Below are 21,183 nucleotides of genomic sequence, written 5' to 3'. Positions count from 1 at the left end.
AAATTGACCATATTAGCCTTTACTATTTCTTCAATTAAACATTCCTAACACATACTTCATCATTAATTACTCCAAAGGCAATGTAGGAAAAAAATAATTAATTCATTGTTGAAATCTGAAAAAATCACTTATTTTGGATCACAAGAAAAAAAGCCAAAAAATCACTTATTTTGGATCGGAGGGAGTATTATTTAGAAACGGGAGTTGGGGTGTACGAACAGGGCAACTTAGTAATTATGAATGTCTGTCATGGGCTTTCTGGTACTTTCATTTTTAATTACTGTCTTTTAGGTTTTCCTCATGTCACCGACACATGTTAGCCTTTTTTTTTCTCTCTGCGACACCTGTCTTCTATTCCACTTCATTTCGATGTTTCTAATTCTTTCTTGGTTCTTCAGGGCATTATTGCTCTGTAAATTTTCTTTTGCTTTCATTTTTTGTCCTTCCTTAAACGATGGAACAAAGATAACTAAACAAGACATATATTGCATGCCTGTCTTTGCTGGTAAGTTTTCCTATGATCTTATTTCTATTTTAATGCACATTGTTATTGTTAATGAGATTTTAATGGGTATCTGATACTTCCTCAGTTTTTTTGGAATTTTTGCTTGATTTTCACACTCATGGCGTTAGTTGTATCAGATTTACACACTTATGCACCGAGAGTGTTTAATAATATGCCAAAGCCACTAATTGTCTTAAACTTTTTCTCATTTGCTTGCCTTCTGTTAGATTTTTGTTTTTCTTTCTTTTTAAATATAATTTCTCACAGAAATATGAGAAGCTGAAATTAAAACCTCTGCAAGATAATCTTAAAAGCGCCTGGTATTAGAGATTACTTTTGATAGTTATAGCTATAAGTTTATTAGCGCACATTGACATGTAGTAAGATTTCTCCATGAATTTAGTTGTTTCCTCTGTATAAGCGTTATGTATTCTGGCTTACGTATCTTTGTGCGACATCAGGTTCATATAAATGACTTTTAGTACTACTGCATTGTGCAAATTCAAAGAATTTGATCATATAAGTGAAACCACTAACTATATTTTATTTTATTTCTTTTTCAACATATTCTCCACAACATTCTGATCTATCATTTAACAACTCAAATGCTACATTGTTAAGTTCTTATTAGTTGTATCATATGATTTACATGTATGTCATTTGTTGCCATCTGCATTTCCATTAGAATATGTCTACTATTTACCTAACTTTATTTGTGTTAAAAAGAGAATTAAATATACCATATTGGTTTTAGGATTTATATCAACTTACAGATTAATTTGTAAAATTGTAAACAACTTGCAATACTTGCAACATGCATATCCGGAAACGAGGATACTATAGATTTGCTGCGTAGACCTTAAAAGATTGAGGAACATTGAATTGTTAATCGAAATTTGTGACGTCGCGGTAGATATGCACAAATATATCTGAGAGAAAATAATTATTTTTGTCCCATCTACCAATTAAAAGAGTTGGATAAAAAAGGAAACACCATCAATATTCAAATAATACACTTTCCTGATGTATAAATCGGGTAGAAAGCTTTGGGTTTGAGATCTGAATTTGATAACAATAGTATACATTCAAGTGGAAGAGGTAGAGAGGCGAGCTGAGATGTCAAGCTCAAAAATAGTGAATTTTTCAGGTTATCAAAAGATTTGAGTGGTAAGTTTTAAAAGTTATTTCGGTGTTTAAATCATATAAACTAGATTAAACTTTTTGCTATAGTGTTGGGAAACTTGAGACTGGTTTGATTATTGATTCCATAATGTGAAGCAAATAGAGAATTTGTCACAATTCCCCTCTCTTTATTGATGTACTTCAATACTCACTTACATGCTTCTTATTGTTGGAGAAAGTTTGTTTAGCTAACATTCTATTTTGATTTTATAAGAAATGTGTTAGTCTGGCATAGCAAAGTTAAGGTCCTTTCTTTATGGCACTTTAAATATGTTATGAAAAGATAAGGACTCTTTACAGATATATCAAATAACTTTTGTCGTGTATACTTGCCAGGCCATAATTGTTAGTATAACAATTGAGAAAGTCAAAGGAAGATGTTACATGTGAAATGCCTTACTTCCATGAGCAAACAAATAAAATGTAAAGTGAAAGAAAGAAGTATGCATAAAGTTTATGTGAACTGTAACTCTTTAAGTACTACTTTCTATCAATGTATCACTTCTCACGTTAGTGCAACTTTGACCAGAATTTTGTGTTATTCATGTGTTACAGCTTCTCTTTTTTCCTCTAATGCTTGAATTTTTCGTTCTTTCTTTCTTTCATTTTCACTTTTGCCTATGCAGTTTGTTACCTCATTATTTTGATATATCTTTATACAATGGAAAACAAGATTCTTAAGGGGTTTTACACATGTATTCTGGGAGCCAAATTACATTAAATTGAAGAATTCTCAAATGCGCTAAAAACTTTGGATCCAAAATTGTATATATAAGTGTTATAGTTTTGTATAGTGAAAAAGGCGAATAACTTGGTAAATGATTCTCTTTCATTAGGTTGAGTTACAGATAATTGGACTGATAAATTCAGGGTTCACACATAGTTGTTATAAAGGTTGTAATTGCTTAGAGTGCATCAGTTTTCGAGATTGATAAAAATGAGAACTTGGACAAACAATTAAGGCATAATTTATGATCAATAAATATTTGATACATGCCCTTTATAGATTCATAATACACATAGAGTACCATTGCTCGCAGCTGATAAGAATATTGCACTTCAATCCAGTTTTATTGTTCATAACAAGTTAGAACTTTCTATTTTTGTAGTAGAAACTCCTTTTCATGTTGTAGTATAGCCTTTTGGTTGCCTACTAACCAGAATTTCATTGTTTGATGTTTGACTAATAGAACTGAGAAAGAAGGGGAAATTCTTGGTGTGCTCAGCCGGACAATGTAACATCTGAGGACTACTTTGCAATCCTTTTGTTTATCAATTTAAAATATAAAACTCAATAGCTTTTCAATAGCATTTCTGAGTTCCTTTCAAGGGCTTTTGCAGATGTATATGATGTTAAAAATTTTTATTCAGTACAATTGTTTGTTTATTCTAATAATCCAGCAAATTTTTATTTTTCAAAGCACACATCAATTTTACTGTTCGCACGGGCAACCACTACTAGTTACTTGCTAACAAACAGTTGTTAAGGTTGTTTTCGCTTTTGACTTTAAACATGGATCTAGCTAGTAATGCAGTATCGGTCCACATTGGTATTGTTACGTTGGATTTTGTCCTCTATTCAATTGCTCTTCTTATAATCTTCCCTTGGACTCTCTGTTTCATGCTTGCTGATGATTAAGGCTCATAAAATATTTTGTGAGTTCCTTGTTTCTTCTATTCTTTTTTATTTTTCAACTGCATTTTCCCTGTTTTATGATTATTAGATCATAGATATTTTCTTTTTCTTGTTTATGATGCAGAGAAGGAGAAAATAATAAGTTTTCGCGCTTATATAGAGCAATTGTCTTTGCTTTTGTATTTTATAGAGCAATTGTCTTTGCTTTTGTATTTTATAGGACTTTTCTGGATAAAGGTGGTGACCATACCAACTTGCATGCAACTTGACTATTTTATCAGGTACCCTACATTTCACTCATCTACGAAAAAATAATAAATAATCTTTGTCTTTGTTTCCTTAGGGCCCTATTGTTCTTAGCCTGTACTCTCTATTCTTTTTTTTTGGGGGGGGGGGGGGTGGGGGGTGGGGAGGAGGTTCATAATTGGACCTTGAACCCATTTCATATGATCGGAGTTGCCGGTGTATTGGGTGCTCCCCCGGGTAGGGAGTGTGGGTTCTTTTCCAGGTGTGATTGGGTAGGGCAGGGGCGGAACTAGAGTGCCAGGAGCGGGTTCGGCCAAACCCAGTAGCTTCGGTCCATTCCCTGTATTTGTCTTAAAAAATCTATTGAATATATACAAATTATTAATTTAGAACCCAATAACTTAAAACGATTAGAATTACGAACCCATATGCTTGGAATCCTAGAGCCGCCTTCAGTAGAGGGTTATTTTTGGTAATCTTTTTTAGTATAAGCTGACTGGATATGATTTTTTCACAGGTCATGGTTGTAAATTAAAGTACATCTTGTGTGGTGCTTAAATAAGTAAGTTTCATTAGGCTATTCAATATTGCTTATTGAAGTACAAATTTTAATTTCCTTGTGTTTGTTTATGTGAAATCAGGAATTTTTGAAGGTTTTTTTTTTTTGGTAAAAAAGAAACTAATATTATTGCTGCTAAAGTTTGCTACAGTGCATAGCTAAGTTGCTCCGACATGACAGTTTAGGTGCCACACCCGTATCGATACAACACTAATATGGGTGTGGGTATGGGATCCGTATTGGATATGGTCAAACAATTTTGGGTACTTTGACCACAACAGACGAAAACATTCGAGACGAGATACAATTTGTTTCCCGAAATAAGAACCAAAACTTGGGTAAATTTGAAGAAAATAGCATACTTTATCTGGTAAATCAATCATTTACTTATCTACAATTTGAGAAGAAAAAAAAATTCATACTTTACATGCTATACGTAAGTATTCCATAAAATTTCTCATAATTTAGAGATATTTTATATATTTTTATTTTTAAATTATTTTTAGCCGGATCCCCACACCCGTATCCGTACGAGGATCCATATCCTCGAATCTTAGAATTTACATCTCGAAGGATCCGACCTCTAGATTCGCACCCGTGTCGGACACCCACACCCATGTCCGAGCAACTTAGGTGCATAGTTTGATTTGTCTAGGACACATAATTCCTATTCAATCATTTTCATAAGAAAGCAAGAAAAAGGGTACATCATAGAACATTAAGCTTTCAAAAACTTCCAAATTACTTCCATGCTTTGCTAGTCATTCGCTAGCTTGTTAGCTTCCCTTAGTATATGCTGTCACGACCCATTTTCTAAACAAGCCGAGACCGGCACTCGATCACTAAACCTGATCGAGCGAACCATCTCTGCTTATTCAATGTATTATAGCTCCACACTTTATATGCAACAAAGCAATACTCTAACCAAATACTCTTGATTAATTCAAATATTTAAATAAATCAACTCCAAAACTTTATTCATAGTAACTACTGAATTATTGCTAAGTTATTATAAAATAACATATGAATTTCAACCCAATGACTATGTCTATGAAGCCTCTACCGATAAACTGACGCACTGCTCAGGACATGAGATTTCCTGGCCAGTTCTCTAAATAAATAAAGAAATAGCTAAATGAAAATGACTCTAAGAATACTCCACGAACAAAAGCGGAGCTCACCACTATCACTGGAAGGGAAGGAAGTCCTAACTCGTAGCCTGCTCGCCTGCAAATCCGGTTCCTACGTTGTACCGCAGACCAACGTAGGTTCCTAAAAGAGAACGTCAGTACCATCCACTGTACTCAGTGAGTCTCAACAACAGGGGAGAAACTTTAATAACATATACATTACGAGCAAAGGTTCTAAATGCATGTAAAACATAAAGCTTATAAGAATAATTCTAAAATAATTGCATAGTAGCAATTTATGAATATTCTAAAAGAAATTCTTTTCTTTTTTCTTTCTTTAAAAAAAAAATACTTCACTTTATACTTTGGGAGTTCCAACTATCCTGACTTAATTCTGTCTCAGTCACCGTGTGATCGGCACGGGTTCGATCCCAACCTGATCGAATAGGTCCAATCCACGAGGTGCCACTCGCTTCATGGTTCTCAGCGCTCATGTATCATACCTTAGCATGGCTAAGTAAATTCTCAGCAACGAGCCCCTCGGCTCACGTGCTGCACAAGTAGTTTCAGGAAGTCAACGCCTTGGTCAGGACCCTCGGCCTGTACGATGACCCCTTCTTAGAATAAAGGATACTCCCCAAAATCTTTTCTTTCTAAAACTTCTTGTGACTTTTCAAGTCTAAATCTTTTCTTTATAGAATATTATGTACATGCTCATATTGGTGTCCTTAAATGTAAAGCATGACATAAGAATGAAATAAACATATAAAAATATTTTCAAAGATCCTTTCTTCTTCATAATTTTTCAATGAAAATAGCATATAAGAACAACACAAAAATCTGAAAATTTAAGCACATATAGTATAATAGATCATCTAAACTTTTGCTAGAACAATTCTAAATTAATGGGTACTTACTCGCTCTAATTAAATAAAGATAAACTCTTTTAAGCAATTCATCAAACACCTTGTATGCGTGCTTTTGTGAGTTAAACCACTTTAGTAAAGGGTTATATCAACTCACCTCAAAACTTCTCAAGCCAATACGTAGGCCCCAATCCAATTGACACCAGTCAAACAATCGATTCTACAACAACCGATGTATTATAATCAATTTAAAGTACTACACCTAAATATGAAATTTATTGTTGATATAGAGGAAGAAGGGAATTAACTATTCTATTCTTACTACTGTAGAGTAATTGACAACAGGAATATTATATACCTAAGTTCGAGAATTAGTGATTTGTAAAGAACCCTAGGATTTCTGTTGCCTGCGTGCTAGGAAGCCTCTGTTGAGCGAACTGTTCTGTTTTTTTTTGTTTAAGGCAAAAGCCTTTCGTCCCTTTTGGGTGAATGACAGAACGTGGGTATTCTGTTTTTATTAAGGCTTAGAGCCTTTGTTTTCCATTAGCCCTTTTATGGGCTTTTAGGCTTTTTTTTTTTTTTTTTTTTTTTAACTTAACTAATAATTAATGATACTCACTTTTAATAATTAATAATATTAAAATTATTAATCTTTTCATAATTGTATATCCAATTATATATATATAGGCAAGGTAAAAATAATAAAAATGGTAATAATTTATTTCTATACTTAGCGTGTCTCGAAACTTTTAAAAAAATTGAGAAATGTTACAATCTTCCCTCCTTAAAAACATTCGTCCTCGAATGTTGCTATGGCCTTATTCTTAAGCTAACAACCATCCTTTAGGTCTTTGAACCTCTTAAGTTTTCTTACCACTACTCATTCTTCTAAGGGACTCAAAATTTTGGCTAACTCCCTAAATTTTCAAAAATTTCGGCAGAGTTTCCCTTGTAAATTGGACTATCCAAAAAATATCCCTGTCACAAATATCACAACTACACCAACAACAACCAAATATACCATAACAGGCCATTCATAGGCACCATACACAACCCATAAATTAAGTACTCACGCTCCGGCAAGGAGGTACCACAATAACTAACAATTATCTAAAGCACAACAACTCTAGCACAAGTAAATCACTTTAATAAATTAAATATACTATGGCATAAACTAAATTACTACAACAACTAAGTATAATCTAAGAAGGACATAAACACTTGCTAACTTGTATTAATAAATGAAATATAAATGTCAAGTCAAACCTAGGTTCACATACCTTGTTACTCAAATAAATAAGGATACTTCTTCCTCATATCTTCCTCGACCTCCCACGTAGCTTCTTTTGAATCATGATTACTCCACAAAACTTTTACCGATGCTAATTCTTTTGTTCTTAACTTTCTTACTTGCCTATCGAGAATTTCTATAGGTACCTCTTCATAAGTCAGGACTTCCTTAATTTCTATGGTATCGATAGGTATTATATGCGACTCATCATGGATGTACTTTCTAAGCATAGACACATGAAAGACAGGATGAACAGAGGACAACTCAACGGGTAGCGCTGGCTTATAAGCCACATTTCCTTTCTTTTCTAGAATTTCATAAGGTCCGATAAATCTAGGGCTAAGTTTCCCTTTCTTACCAAACCATAACTTCTTTCATTGGTGAAACTTTCAAAAACACCTTATCACCAACCATGAACTCTAACTCACGATGCCTCTTGTCAGAATAAGACTTTTGACGACTCTGTGCCGCTTTAAGTCTTTCTCTAATTAGCTGAACTTTCTCCAAGGCCTCACAAACAAACTCTGGACCAATCAACGGCACCTCTGCTGGTTCAAACCAACCCACCGGAGACCTACATCTCCGCCCATACAATGTTTCATAAGGAGCCATACCAATGCTGGCCTGGTAGCTGTTATTGTAAGCAAATTCTATTAGTGGCAAGTGATCATCCCAATTACCTCCAAAATCTATAACACACGCACGCATCATATCTTCGAGAGTCTGAATGGTCCTTTCTGCCTGGCCATCGGTCTGTGGATGAAAAGCGGTGCTTAAATTGACCTTGGTACCTAATCTTTTCTGAAATGCCTGCCAAAAATTTGTCGTGAACTGAGGGCCTCTGTCAGATATGATTGAAACTGGAGTACCATGCAATCGGACTATTTCTTTTATGTACAACCGCGCATATTGCTCTGCGGAGTCTGTCGTCTTTACTGGTAGGAAATGCGCGGACTTTGTCAGTCGGTCTACAATAACCCAAATTGAATCATGTTTACGGTATGTGCGAGGTAGACCTACTACGAAATCCATATTAATCATCTCCCACTTCCACTGTGGTATCTCTATATCTTGAGCTAGGCCACCAGGCCTCTGATGCTCGGCTTTGACTTGCTGACAATTTAAACATTTAGCCACATGATCTGCTACTTGTTTCTTCATGCCTTTCCACCAATACAACTCTTTCAAATCTAGATACATTTTGGTAGCACCTGGGTGGATAGAGTATCTCGAACTGTGAGCCTCCTCCATTATGGCCTTCCTAAGACCATCTACATCAGGCACACATAACCGATCATTCAACTTCAAAACTTCGTCACTTCCTAGAGTGAAAGCAGTGATTTCTTTGCTTCTGACTCCTTTTAATTTCACTAAGTACGGATCTTCGTCTTGCTTAGCCTTAACATGCGCAACAAGGGAGGATTGCGCTAAGGCATAAGCAGTTATGTCACCTTCTTCGGTCTCATCCAATCTAATTCCATCATTTGCTAGTTTTTGAATTTCTCGACCCAAAGATCGCCTTTGTACTGCAAGATGGGCCAAGACACCCATTGACTTCCTACTAAGTGCATCTGCTACCACATTAGCTTTGCCCGGGTGATAAAGGATATTGATGTCATAATCCTTCAATAGCTCGAGCCACCTTCTCTGTCTCAAATTTAGTTCTTTTTGCTTGAAAATGTACTGGAGGCTTTTGTGATCTGTAAACACTTCAGAATGCTCACCATAAAGGTAGTGTCGCCATATTTTTAATGCAAACACCACTGCTGCAAGCTCCAAGTCGTGTGTGGGGTAGTTCTTTTCATGATTCTTTAACTGCCTGGAAGCATAAGCAATAACTTTTCCATTTTGCATAAGAACACAACCAAGGCCCACTCTGGAGGCATCACAATACACTGTGAACCCACCCGAACCTGTTGGCAAGGTTAGCACAGGTGCAGTGGTCAACCTCTTCTTTAACTCTTGAAAACTCTGCTCACAAGCGTCTGACCATTGGAACTTAACTGCTTTCTGAGTCAACTTAGTTAATGGAGCTGCAAGTGAGGAAAACCCCTCTACAAACCTTCTATAGTAGCCAGCTAACCCCAAGAAACTCCTGATTTCGGTTGGCGTTGTCGGCCTGGGCCAGTTCTTGACTGCTTCTGTCTTCTGAGGGTCTACTTTTATTCCTTCACTAGATACCACGTGTCCTAAGAATGCTACTGACTGCAACCAGAACTCACATTTTGAAAACTTGGCATAAAGCTCATTCTCCTTCAAGGTCTGCAAGGCTATTCTAAGGTGTTCTGCATGTTCTTCCTTGCTCTTAGAGTATACCAAAATATCGTCTATAAACACGATAATAAAGGTATCCAAGAATGGCTTGAAAACTCTGTTCATGAGGTCCATGAATGCAGCTGGAGCATTTGTCAACCCGAAGTACATTACTAGAAATTCATAGTGCCCGTAGCGAGTTCTAAAGGCTGTTTTAGATATATCCTCCTTTCTGATTCTCAACTGATGGTATCCCGACCTCAAGTCTATTTTTGAAAAGTACTTTGCACCCTGAAGTTGATCAAATAAATTATCAATTCTTGGCAGTGGGTACTTGTTCTTAATGGTAACTTTATTCAACTGCCGATAGTGGACACACATTCTGAGAGACCCATCTTTCTTTTTGACAAACAGGACCGGGGCACCCCACGGTGAAACACTCGGCCTGATGAAGCCCTTGTCAAGAAGGTCTTTCAACTGTTCTCTCAACTCATTAAGTTCTGCTGGAGCCATCCTATAGGGAGGTATAGATATGGGCTGAGTGCCTGACATGAGATCAATGCCAAAGTCTATGATTCTTTCGGGAGGAAGTCCGGGAAGGTCATATGGGAAAACTTCTGGAAATTCTCTAACAATTGGCACTGACTGAAGAGCTGGTGGTTCTGATTCTGGATTAATAATGTGAGCCAAATAGGCGAGACACCCCTTACCGATCATTCGTTGTGCCTTAAGATAAGAAATAAACTTACCTACAAGCGATGCTGAACTACCCTTCCACTCTAAGACTTCTTCATTTGGAAATTGGAACCTGACTATCTTGGCATGACAATCTAACATGGCATAGCAGGAAGACAACCAATCCATACCCATGATCACATCAAAATCCACCATTTCTAACTCTATGAGATTAGCTTTGGTGTTGCGACCTTGGACTGAAACTGTACAGCCTCTATAGACTCTGGTGACTTTCACTGACTCGCCAACTGGAGTAGATACTAGGAATGGCTCACTAAGTTGTTCAGGTTCTAGTCCGAGGTTAATTGCAAAGTATGGAGTCACATATGAAAATGTTGAACCTGGATCCATTATGGCATAAGCATTATGTGAGCAGACTAAAAGTATACCTGTAATAACTTCTGCAGATGCCTCTGCACTCTGACGATCAAGTGTAGCAAATAAACGGGGTTGTCCCCCTCCCTGAGTAACTCGGTCTGCACCTCTGCCTGCTCCATGCCCGGACTGATTATGAGAACCACGAGCCTGAGGTGGTGCAACTGCAGTAGCTGAGGAACTAGAAGGACGAGTTGATCCACCACTGAAATTACGTTGCAACTTTGGGCAGTTGGCCTTTATATGACCAATGTCTCCACAATGGTAGCAACCATGAAACCCGAGCTTGCACTGACCTGAATGTTGCCGCTTACATGTTCCACAAAGACTTTGCTGGTGTGAATGTTGCTCAGCATGACTCTGGCTATGTGAGGATGATGTCCTAAAATTCTGATTCTGGCGAGACTGATTTCCATTACTCTGAGTATGTCTGAAGGAAGACCCACCACCTGACTGATGACTGAACTGATCTGGTGCTAATGACTCCTTATTAGAGGAATTCCTTCCGCCTCTGCTGGATGTACCATTAAACCTGCCCGTTGTCCGGGATTTCTTGTTATGCTCTTTCTCTTCTCTCCTTTGTTGTCTGTCTTTTTCTAAGTGTTTGGCGAACCCCACAACAGATGAGAAAGCTGTCATTCCCACCGCTGCAGCTGATGTCGTATCCTTAATGTGGTAAGCCAAACCGCCAACAAACCTGCGAATCTTTGCTTTTTCTATCTTAACCATGTGAGGAGCATGCTTAGCTAACCTTATGAATTCCATGTAGTACTCTTGCACACTTTTATTCCCTTGCGTGAGTTGTTCGAACTCTGTAGCCTTAGCTGCTATATCTTCTTCTGGGATAAAGTTAGCCATGAAGGCCTCTTCAAATTCTTCCCAAGTAGGTGGATCATCATCTTCATCTCTCTCTTTTTCCCACATCTCAAACCAAGCGCCAGCCACATCTCTAAGCTGGTAAGCAGCCAACTCCACAGCTTTGTCATCAAATACTTTCATCACTCGGAGGGCTTTCTTAACACCCTCCATCCATAACATTGGATCTTCATCAACTATAGAACCATGGAACACTTGAGGACTCAACTTCAGAAATTCATTCACTCTTGAGGGCTCAGAATTGTTCTGCCTATTTGTTTGAGGTGGAATCTTATCTCTTTTCTCGTTCTGGTTGGCCATAAAGGCCTTAAACATCTCCATAGCACTGTTGACTGCATTAAACATCTGACCCACCTCTGGGGATATAGTTGTTTGAGTCGGAGCTGCTGTTGGGGTTGGCGTTGGATCCTGAGGTACTTGCTCATCATGCTCCACCCCTTCTTCATGTTCAACCTGGGGTACTTGAACCCCCTTGTGGATTTACCCTTCCTTTTCTGAGTTCGAGCCTTTTTAGTTATGCCTTGAGCCACAATAGTAGCAATAGTTTCTTGAGCCGCATCCTGAGTGTCGGTGTCAGAGTTACGAGTACGAGTCATTTCTGCGAGTTTTGGAGAAAAGAATACATTAGATAATTTCTTAGAGGTAGGCTCTACTGCACGATCTAAAGTATGAAAAAAAAGATTTTTCCTAAATGCTTGTAGCCTCATGTTTATAAGTATGGCGCGCTTCATACACATAAACAAGACTCTACTAACACGGCTTCATAGACCCCTAGGACTCCATAAACCTGAGGCTCTGATACCAAGTTTGTCACGACCCATTTTCTAAACAAGCCGAGACCGGCACTCGATCACTAAACCTGATCGAGCGAACCATCTCTGCTTATTCAATGTATTATAGCTCCACACTTTATATGCAACAAAGCAATACTCTAACCAAATACTCTTGATTAATTCAAATATTTAAATAAATTAACTCCAAAACTTTATTCATAGTAACTACTGAATTATTGCTAAGTTATTATAAAATAACATATGAATTTCAACCCAATGACTATGTCTATGAAGCCTCTACCGATAAACTGACGCACTGCTCAGGACATGAGATTTCCTGGCCAGTTCTCTAAATAAATAAAGAAATAGCTAAATGAAAATGACTCTAAGAATACTCCACGAACAAAAGCGGAGCTCACCACTATCACTGGAAGGGAAGGAAGTCCTAACTCGTAGCCTGCTCGCCTGCAAATCCGGTTCCTACGTTGTACCGCAGACCAACGTAGGTTCCCAAAAGAGAACGTCAGTACCATCCACTGTACTCAGTGAGTCTCAACAACAGGGGGAGAAACTTTAATAACATATACATTACGAGCAAAGGTTCTAAATGCATGTAAAACATAAAGCTTATAAGAATAATTCTAAAATAATTGCATAGTAGCAATTTATGAATATTCTAAAAGAAATTCTTTTCTTTTTTCTTTCTTTAAAAAAAAAATACTTCACTTTATACTTTGAGAGTTCCAACTATCCTGACTTAATTCTGTCTCAGTCACCGTGTGATCGGCACGGGTTCGATCCCAACCTGATCGAATAGGTCCAATCCACGAGGTGCCACTCGCTTCATGGTTCTCAGCGCTCATGTATCATACCTTAGCATGGCTAAGTAAATTCTCAGCAACGAGACCCTCGGCTCACGTGCTGCACAAATAGTTTCAGGAAGTCAACGCCTTGGTCAGGACCCTCGGCCTGTACGATGACCCCTTCTTAGAATAAAGGATACTCCCCAAAATCTTTTCTTTCTAAAACTTCTTCTTGTGACTTTTCAAGTCTAAATCTTTTCTTTATAGAATATTATGTACATGCTCATATTGGTGTCCTTAAATGTAAAGCATGACATAAGAATGAAATAAACATATAAAAATATTTTCAAAGATCCTTTCTTCTTCATAATTTTTCAATGAAAATAGCATATAAGAACAACACAAAAATCTGAAAATTTAAGCACATATAGTATAATAGATCATCTAAACTTTTGCTAGAACAATTCTAAATTAATGGGTACTTACTCGCTCTAATTAAATAAAGATAAACTCTTTTAAGCAATTCATCAAACACCTTGTATGCGTGTTTTTGTGAGTTAAACCACTTTAGTAAAGGGTTATATCAACTCACCTCAAAACTTCTCAAGCCAATACGTAGGCCCCAATCCAATTGACACCAGTCAAACAATCGATTCTACAACAACCGGTGTATTATAATCAATTTAAAGTACTACACCTAAATATGAAATTTATTGTTGATATAGAGGAAGAAGAGAATTAACTATTCTATTCTTACTACTGTAGAGTAATTGACAACGGGAATATTATATACCTGAATTCGAGAATTAGTGATTTGTAAAGAACCCTAGGATTTCTGTTGCCTACGTGCTAGGAAGCCTCTGTTGAGCGAACTGTTCTGTTTTTTTTTTGTTTAAGGCAAAAGCCTTTCGTCCCAAACGTGGGTATTCTGTTTTTATTAAGGCTTAGAGCCTTTGTTTTCCATTAGCCCTTTTATGGGCTTTTAGGCTTTTTTTTTTTTTTTTTAACTTAACTAATAATTAATGATACTCACTTTTAATAATTAATAATATTAAAGTTATTAATATTTTCATAATTGTATATCCAGTTATATATATATATAGGCAAGGTAAAAATAATAAAAATGGTAATAATTTATTTCTATACTTAGCGTGTCTCGAAACTTTTAAAAAAATTGAGAAATGTTACATATGCTTTAAATCCGAACTTCCTTCCTCAAGCATTAACCACCTGCAATCCATTTGAATTCTTGGTTTTGGGATTAATTATATTTTCCTTGAATATAGTCCAGGAAAGCATAAGAGGAAAGAGCAAAATCTTATTCTGTTTCTTTGTGATTTGATATGATTTGGATAATTTAAAACTGCTAAGAGAATCATTATGGATGCAGTACATACCTCAGAAAACAAAGTTGTAGTTTTTGCATATAAGAATCTCTCTTCCTCAGTTTCTGTTCAAGGTGACATAAGTTGTATTCCAAAGAAGTTGTTTCTTTTTTCTTCTGATTCTGATGGATTATCTTCTTGAAAATAGTCGTTGTAGACCTCACGTCGTTTGAGATGGAAAATGAGAAACATGATGATTCTTCTCCTATAGGAATTATTGAAGCGTGCATCAGAAACCAGGAGAATGGCTCCGATTCTCCTAAAGCTAAACCCTCATGTTCTCACTTCTGCTTGTCAAATTCACAGATGCCCTCTCCATGGCACGAATTCTTCAAAATGTGGAAGAGAAGCTCCATCAAGAGACTACCTACCTTTCCACCTTTAGCCGTTTCGAGGATATCGAGATGGAAAAGCAGAAGTGTGAGGGAGAGTGTAGCAACAGGTTTCTATCACTTCAAATCCTCCTGGAAGAACTTCAGCCTATCTGACCTAAAAAATATGCTACGAATAATTTTAGCGAAGGTTTGTAATCTAGTTTAGCATCTCTCTGTTTTTCGCATTCAGGCTAATACATTTCCATATGATTATATTTAATACTTTTTCTTGAGCATAAATGTGTATCCTAGAGTTGATCTCCTTGTTTGACAGAAAACTTGATTGGCAGAGGAGGGTATGCTGAAGTTTATAAGAGTTGTTTGCCTGATGGTCATCTTGTCGCGGCTAAGCGCCTCAATAAAGATACACTAAAGGATGCCTTTTTTTTTTTGTCTTTTCAGGCTCAAAGGATAAACTAGATTGGGCTGCCAGGTACAAAATAACTTTTGGTATAGCAAATGGCCTACTTTACCTTCACGAAAATTGCTAAAGGCGGATTATACACAGAGATATTAAAGCTGATAACATTCTACTTACGGAGGATTTTGTGCCTCAGGTACTATACTTGCATTTAAGATTGATAATTAAGGGAAGAAAAGATTATATCCAACATATATGTTGAGATCATCTGTGTTACATAAGTAGGTTTTTCCATAGTTGCTCTGCATATATATGTTTTTTCATATTAGCCTGAATGCTGTGAAGAGAGATGTTAAAACAGATCACGTACCTTCGCTAAAATTAATGGTAGCATTCTTCAGGTCAGATAGGTGAAGTTCTTCCACGATTATTTGAGTGGATAGGAACCTATTGGTACATTTCCCTCACACTTCTGCTTTCTCTTCTTGATATCCTAGGAACGGCTAAAAGTGGGAAGGAAGCTAGTCTCTTGATGGAACCGCTTCCACATTTTGAAGAACTTATGCCAGGGATAGGGAATAGTGAATTCGACAAGCAGATTTGAGAATCAGAGGGTTAGCTTTAGGTGAATTAGAGTCATTACTCAGCTTCTTATGCATGCTCCAATAACTCCTCTTGGAAGAATATATTCTCTGCTTGTATATGGTCAAAAGTACTTAACTTTAAGACTGACAATTAAGTGCTACACAGTAAATTTCTTAACTTTGTAGGTTAGGAGACCTTGGCTCATAAATGATTGAATGTGATTGTTGGTTTGTGGTGGATTTTGTTAATGATTATTGGCGGTGGATTTTGAGTTGTTGATATAGGCAATAGTTGGAAGAAAGTAAGAAAAAGAACACAAGATGTTTTTAAGACAAGCAAAAGTCAGTCAAGAAGATTAAGATTGTAGCTTGTTATGTATTTTTTTGGTAATGAAGATATTTATTCCGCCCTGTTGTAAGAGTTATTACAAATTGGAACTTTTCTAGGACACAAAGTTCCTAGCTTGTCCAGTTCAAAAGTAGAAACAGCAAAAGGGGGCGGGGAGAAGTACAACATAGGATTTCCAAAAAAGTTCGATTTGCTTCCATGTTTTGCCATAGCGTCAGCCACTCCATTCGCTTCTCTGAAGACGTGAGTGACCTGAGGCTCGCCTGCTCTAGTAAGCATCCATCTGCAATCAATAATCAAATTTTGATACGGACTATTGTCGTTAGTAAGCATGTTAACTAAGATATTGCAATCTGTTTCAACCACTAGTCGCCTAATGTTTTGTTGTATTGTTATTTTTAAACCCTGTATAAGTGCAAGGCCTTCCATGTATATGTTTGTAGTGTGGGGGATGGACATGTTAAAGCCTATAATCCAGCTGCTTTCCCAGTCTCTTCTAACCCCTCCAATGCCACCCCTCCCAGGGTTGCCTAAGCTAGATCCATCTATGTTTAATTTATAAATTCCCCGATCAGGTGGCTTCTATTTTATGTAGATGGTCATCCTGGGGTTAGGACTCTGGAAAGACTCTGTTAACAACTTAAATTCCGTTGCACTCTTAACGATATTTTTTAAGGAAAGGGGAGATTTTTTGTTGTTAAAGATGAAATTGTTTCTGTGAATCCAGATGTGCCAAAGGGTAAAGGGAAGGATATCTGCCTTAGATAAAAATCTGTTGAAAGATGATTTATTGTGGCAAAGGGGTTTTAACCAGTTATGCATAGTAAGCTCATTGCGAGGTTGATCCGGATATTTGTAAGAAATTCCCAATTGGTCCCAAATAGGTTTTGAGTGCCTGTAATTAAAGAACATATGTTCCATGTCTTCTTCTTCGTTTTGGCAAATATTGCAAATGCTGGAGGTAATGATTTTCCTATTATGTAACATTTTGGAGGTGGGTAACCTGTTGTGGACAACTGTCCATAAGAATGCCTTTTTTTGCTTGAAGTATCAAGCTTCCATAACCACGAAAAGTAAGTCAAGTTTCCTTCTTCTTTAGGCTGGGCTTTGATAATGTTGTAGGCAGCCTTCGTCGAGAAGGAACCATTAGGTCCCTCTTCCCAAGCAAATTTATCTATTGCCGACTCACTTTGTTTAATATAAGTGCTAAAAATTTTCCTACGGATGGTTTTAGGTAGTTCGAAAGAGAGGGTATTGATATTGAAAAATCCCTACACTAGAATAGAACTTAGGGATAAATTTAATTCGTTGAGGGGCAGAGGCCCCTGAATGAGGGAACGTAGGGGCCCCGAGTCTATGATCCAGGCATCATGCCAGAGGTTGATGGATTCCCCCATTCCCTACTTCCTAGTGTATGCCCTTTTCGCAGATTTCTCCTCCAATACAGATATTTTTCCAGATGTGAGTTCCTCCTTTTTTCTCTAAATCCTTCCACCTGGAAGGATTCATATTGATGTTGTATCTGTTTTGAAGGACTTGAACCCAAAGAGATTGTTTTTCTCTTGCAAATCTCCATGCCAGAGTTGCATTGAATGATTGGTTCTTCCATTTGGCTTTATACAACCCCAGACCTCCTTCTTTTTTGTCCCTAGTTACTATGTTCCAATTAATAAGGTGACATTTTCTCTTCTCAGATGTGCTCCCCCACAGGAAGTTTCTTTGTATTGTGTCGATAGTTTTTAGGGTAGATTTTGGGAGGCTATATATTTGCATGATATGGTTAGGGATTGCTGCAAGAGTGGATTTTATTAGGGTAGTCCTACCTGCTGTGGTCAGGAGATTTACTTTCCATCCTTGCAGTTTACTGTTAAGGTTATCAATGATAGGTTGGAAATCTTTTTTGGATGGGTTTGAGTTCAGGATTGGGAATCCTAGGTATTTCCCTATTTCATTTGAGAGTTTCATGGATAAACATTGGCTGATGTATTCCTTGTTTCTGGAGGAGGTATTTTTGGAGAACATAATTTTAGACTTATGAAAATTAATGGACTGTCCCGAATAGTTGCAGAATTTATTAAGGGTATCTATTATTGAATTACAGCTTTTCTGGTTGGCTTCTGCCATTAAGATTAAGTCATCTGCAAAGAACAGATGAGATAACTATGGTCCTTTATTAGACAATTTGATGGGTGTCCATCTGCAGCAGTCAATTTCATGATGTATCAGTCTAGATAGCATTTCCATACAGATTATGAAAAAGTATGGGGATAGGGGATCCCCTTGTCTAATCCCCCTTGTTGGTCTAAAAAACTCCGTACTAGACCCGTTTATCAGGATTGAAGTTTGAGTGGTCGAAATGCAGGACATTATAATAGCAATCATATTTTTGGGAAAATTTAAAGATATCAGAGAGAATCTTACGAAAGACCATTCTATTTTGTCGAAGGTTTTTTCCAGGTCTATTTTAATTAACATTTTCCCTTTCTTCCCTTTAGTTCTTTTGAAGTAGGACACTACTTCGTTCACAATGATGGCATTATCAGATGCTCTTCTCCCTTATAGGAAGCTTGTTTGAGTGGGGTGTATGACTTTTGAGAGTAGAGGTTTGATTCTATTAACCAAAGTTTTTTTAATAATTTTGTAAGCAGTGTTGCAGAGGCTTATAGGTCTAAATTATTTTATTGTTTCCGGACTCTTACATTTTGGAATTAAACAGATGTAGGTTTTGTTCATTTCCTCTGTCATTGATTTATTTCGAAAAGTCTCTTTACAAAAATTAATTAAGGCATTTTTTGTTTCATTCCAGAACTTTTGGTAGAAGAAAGGGTGGAGGCCGTCCAGTCCTGACGATTTATAAGGTTTAAAAGAGTCCCGTAGGTCAGGTTCTATGCTCAGTGCAAGGTGGTCCCTAATACTGAGAGTAGTATAGTGAGACACAGGCGTTTGGTTAGTCATGGAGGAAATATGACTAGTTGTAAAGAGATTTTGGAAAAATTCAATAGTATAGCTTGTTATGTCACTTCTCATGTGGAATATACAAATGAGGTAGAAACATTACTTGAATTTATAGAGTCCCTCTAAGTTTAGAAGAGGATATACTTTTCGATTTTTTCTCACATGCTTAACGTTCATGTGATCACATGTATAACGTTCAAATGATACCTCACGTGTATAACCTTCATGTGATACCTCACGTGTATAATGTTCAAATAATATCTCACATTTATTATCAATCTTTTATGACTGTAATTATTACCGGTTAAGAAAGAAACAAATTTATGTTGTATCTCACATGTATAATCTGTCCTTTATGAATATAACTATTATCGGTTAAAGGAGAAAAAATAAATTCATGTGATATCTCACATGTATAATGTTCAAGGCGTAGATAATATTCCAGAACTACTTTTATGACTTTTATCAATATAATTATTACTGTTTGAGAAAAGACAAACTCATGTGATTTCTCACATGTATAACATTCAAAACACATATTTCAAAAGCATTATTTTGAATAAAAGACACAGTTGCATAAAAAAGATTTTTTTGGTGGAGATTAGTAAGACAGATAAAGAGGAAGTGTATTAGTGGGAACACAAAAATGGATAAAAACAAAGATGTCAAGAGTTAAAATAGATTAACATTCAAAACACATGAGATGCGTCAACATTCGTGGGAAAGGGAAATATAAAAGTACAGAGATAGCAGGAAATAAAATATATGAGCACAAACTTATGTGAGACACATTGTTTATAACATTCAAATCACGTGCTTCAAAAGCATCCTTTTGAACGAAAAATAATTTTCATAAAAGAGATTCGTTTAATAGAAATCAGCATGAGATGTGGCCGGGAGAGGTAGTATATTAGCGGAAAAGGGGAAATAAAGAAGAACAAAGATAGCAAGAATCAGGGGCGCATGCAGGAATTTTTCATGAGCGGTGTCGAAATTTTGAAGAATTGAGCAAATGAACAAATAATTGAAACAATATCATATTTTAAAAACATAATTCAAATTATACTAATACAACATAACTCAAAATATATTACTACAACACACTTCAATAAATTCTCCTTTTTTAGAATGTATTCGTAATAGCCCATGATACACTTATCTTAGATATTTTTTGTGAAGAGTTCGTTTGACAAATAGATCTCTATATTCTTCTAAAGTTCCCGTGTATTCGGAGCCTGCCCTATTTTGAAAAAAATATTAAAAGTACACCTATTTACAAGGAATTCAGACTAACTATGCTAGAAGTCACTTGTAAGTTGCTGCAATTTGATTTTAAAATATGGAGATTCTTTGTAGCTGTCACGACCTAATTCCCACAATAAATTGTGATTGCATCCAACGCTACCGTTAAGCAAGCTAAGTGAACCACCAACACAATAATCCATTCATAGAACTTTTTAAATCAAAAACTACATTAATAAAGTGGAATTAAGTTTAGAAGCCATGTTAAAATACTTCCATTCTTACTAACTCACAAAGTATAAACAAACATAAAGCAAAAGAATGATAATGTTAGGTACAACTATGAACATCTACCGAAAATCCTCAAAACTTGGTGTCACAAGTATATGAGTATCTAGTAAAATATACAAAACCACTATAGCTACTGTCTGGAATGAAAATAGGCAAATAAAATAAACACAAGGGGGAAAGAGACTCTGCGGGTCGAGGCATGGATAATAACTCACCACTAAGTCTCCAACATATGCGACTACGCACCCCAGTGACCAACCGATGTACATATCTCAGTACCTGCACATTTAGTGCATAAGTGTAGTATGAGTACGTAAGTTAATGCGTACTCAGTAAGTATCTAGTTTAACCTTGAAGAAGTAGTGAAGAGAGATCGACATCCACACTTACTAGTGGTCCAATAGCAATATAT

At 36.6% G+C, this 21,183-nt stretch overlaps 1 long non-coding RNA gene across 8 annotated transcripts; it reads left to right on the top strand.

Moving 5' to 3' along the window:
- The first annotated feature begins 324 nt into the window (after window positions 1-324).
- On the top strand, window positions 325-19,567 carry LOC104225800 (uncharacterized). Of its 8 annotated transcripts, none has more exons than XR_011407563.1 (7): window positions 325-505; window positions 2,878-3,343; window positions 3,544-3,604; window positions 4,087-4,131; window positions 14,922-15,137; window positions 15,392-15,546; window positions 15,848-16,170. It is a non-coding gene; the product is annotated as an uncharacterized lncRNA (long non-coding RNA). The 8 variants fall into 8 exon arrangements; XR_710676.2 differs by having other exon boundaries at window positions 331-505; window positions 2,878-2,922; XR_011407564.1 differs by lacking the exon at window positions 15,848-16,170 and adding an exon at window positions 19,090-19,567 and having other exon boundaries at window positions 2,878-3,604.
- Window positions 19,568-21,183: the final 1,616 nt, after the last annotated feature.

Source organism: Nicotiana sylvestris, chromosome 5, assembly GCF_000393655.2.
Source record: "Nicotiana sylvestris chromosome 5, ASM39365v2, whole genome shotgun sequence".
In the NCBI taxonomy this organism is placed as follows: Eukaryota; Viridiplantae; Streptophyta; class Magnoliopsida; order Solanales; family Solanaceae; genus Nicotiana; species Nicotiana sylvestris.
Note: the sequence above shows the minus strand (reverse complement) of the source record. Positions and strands in the feature narration are given on the sequence as shown.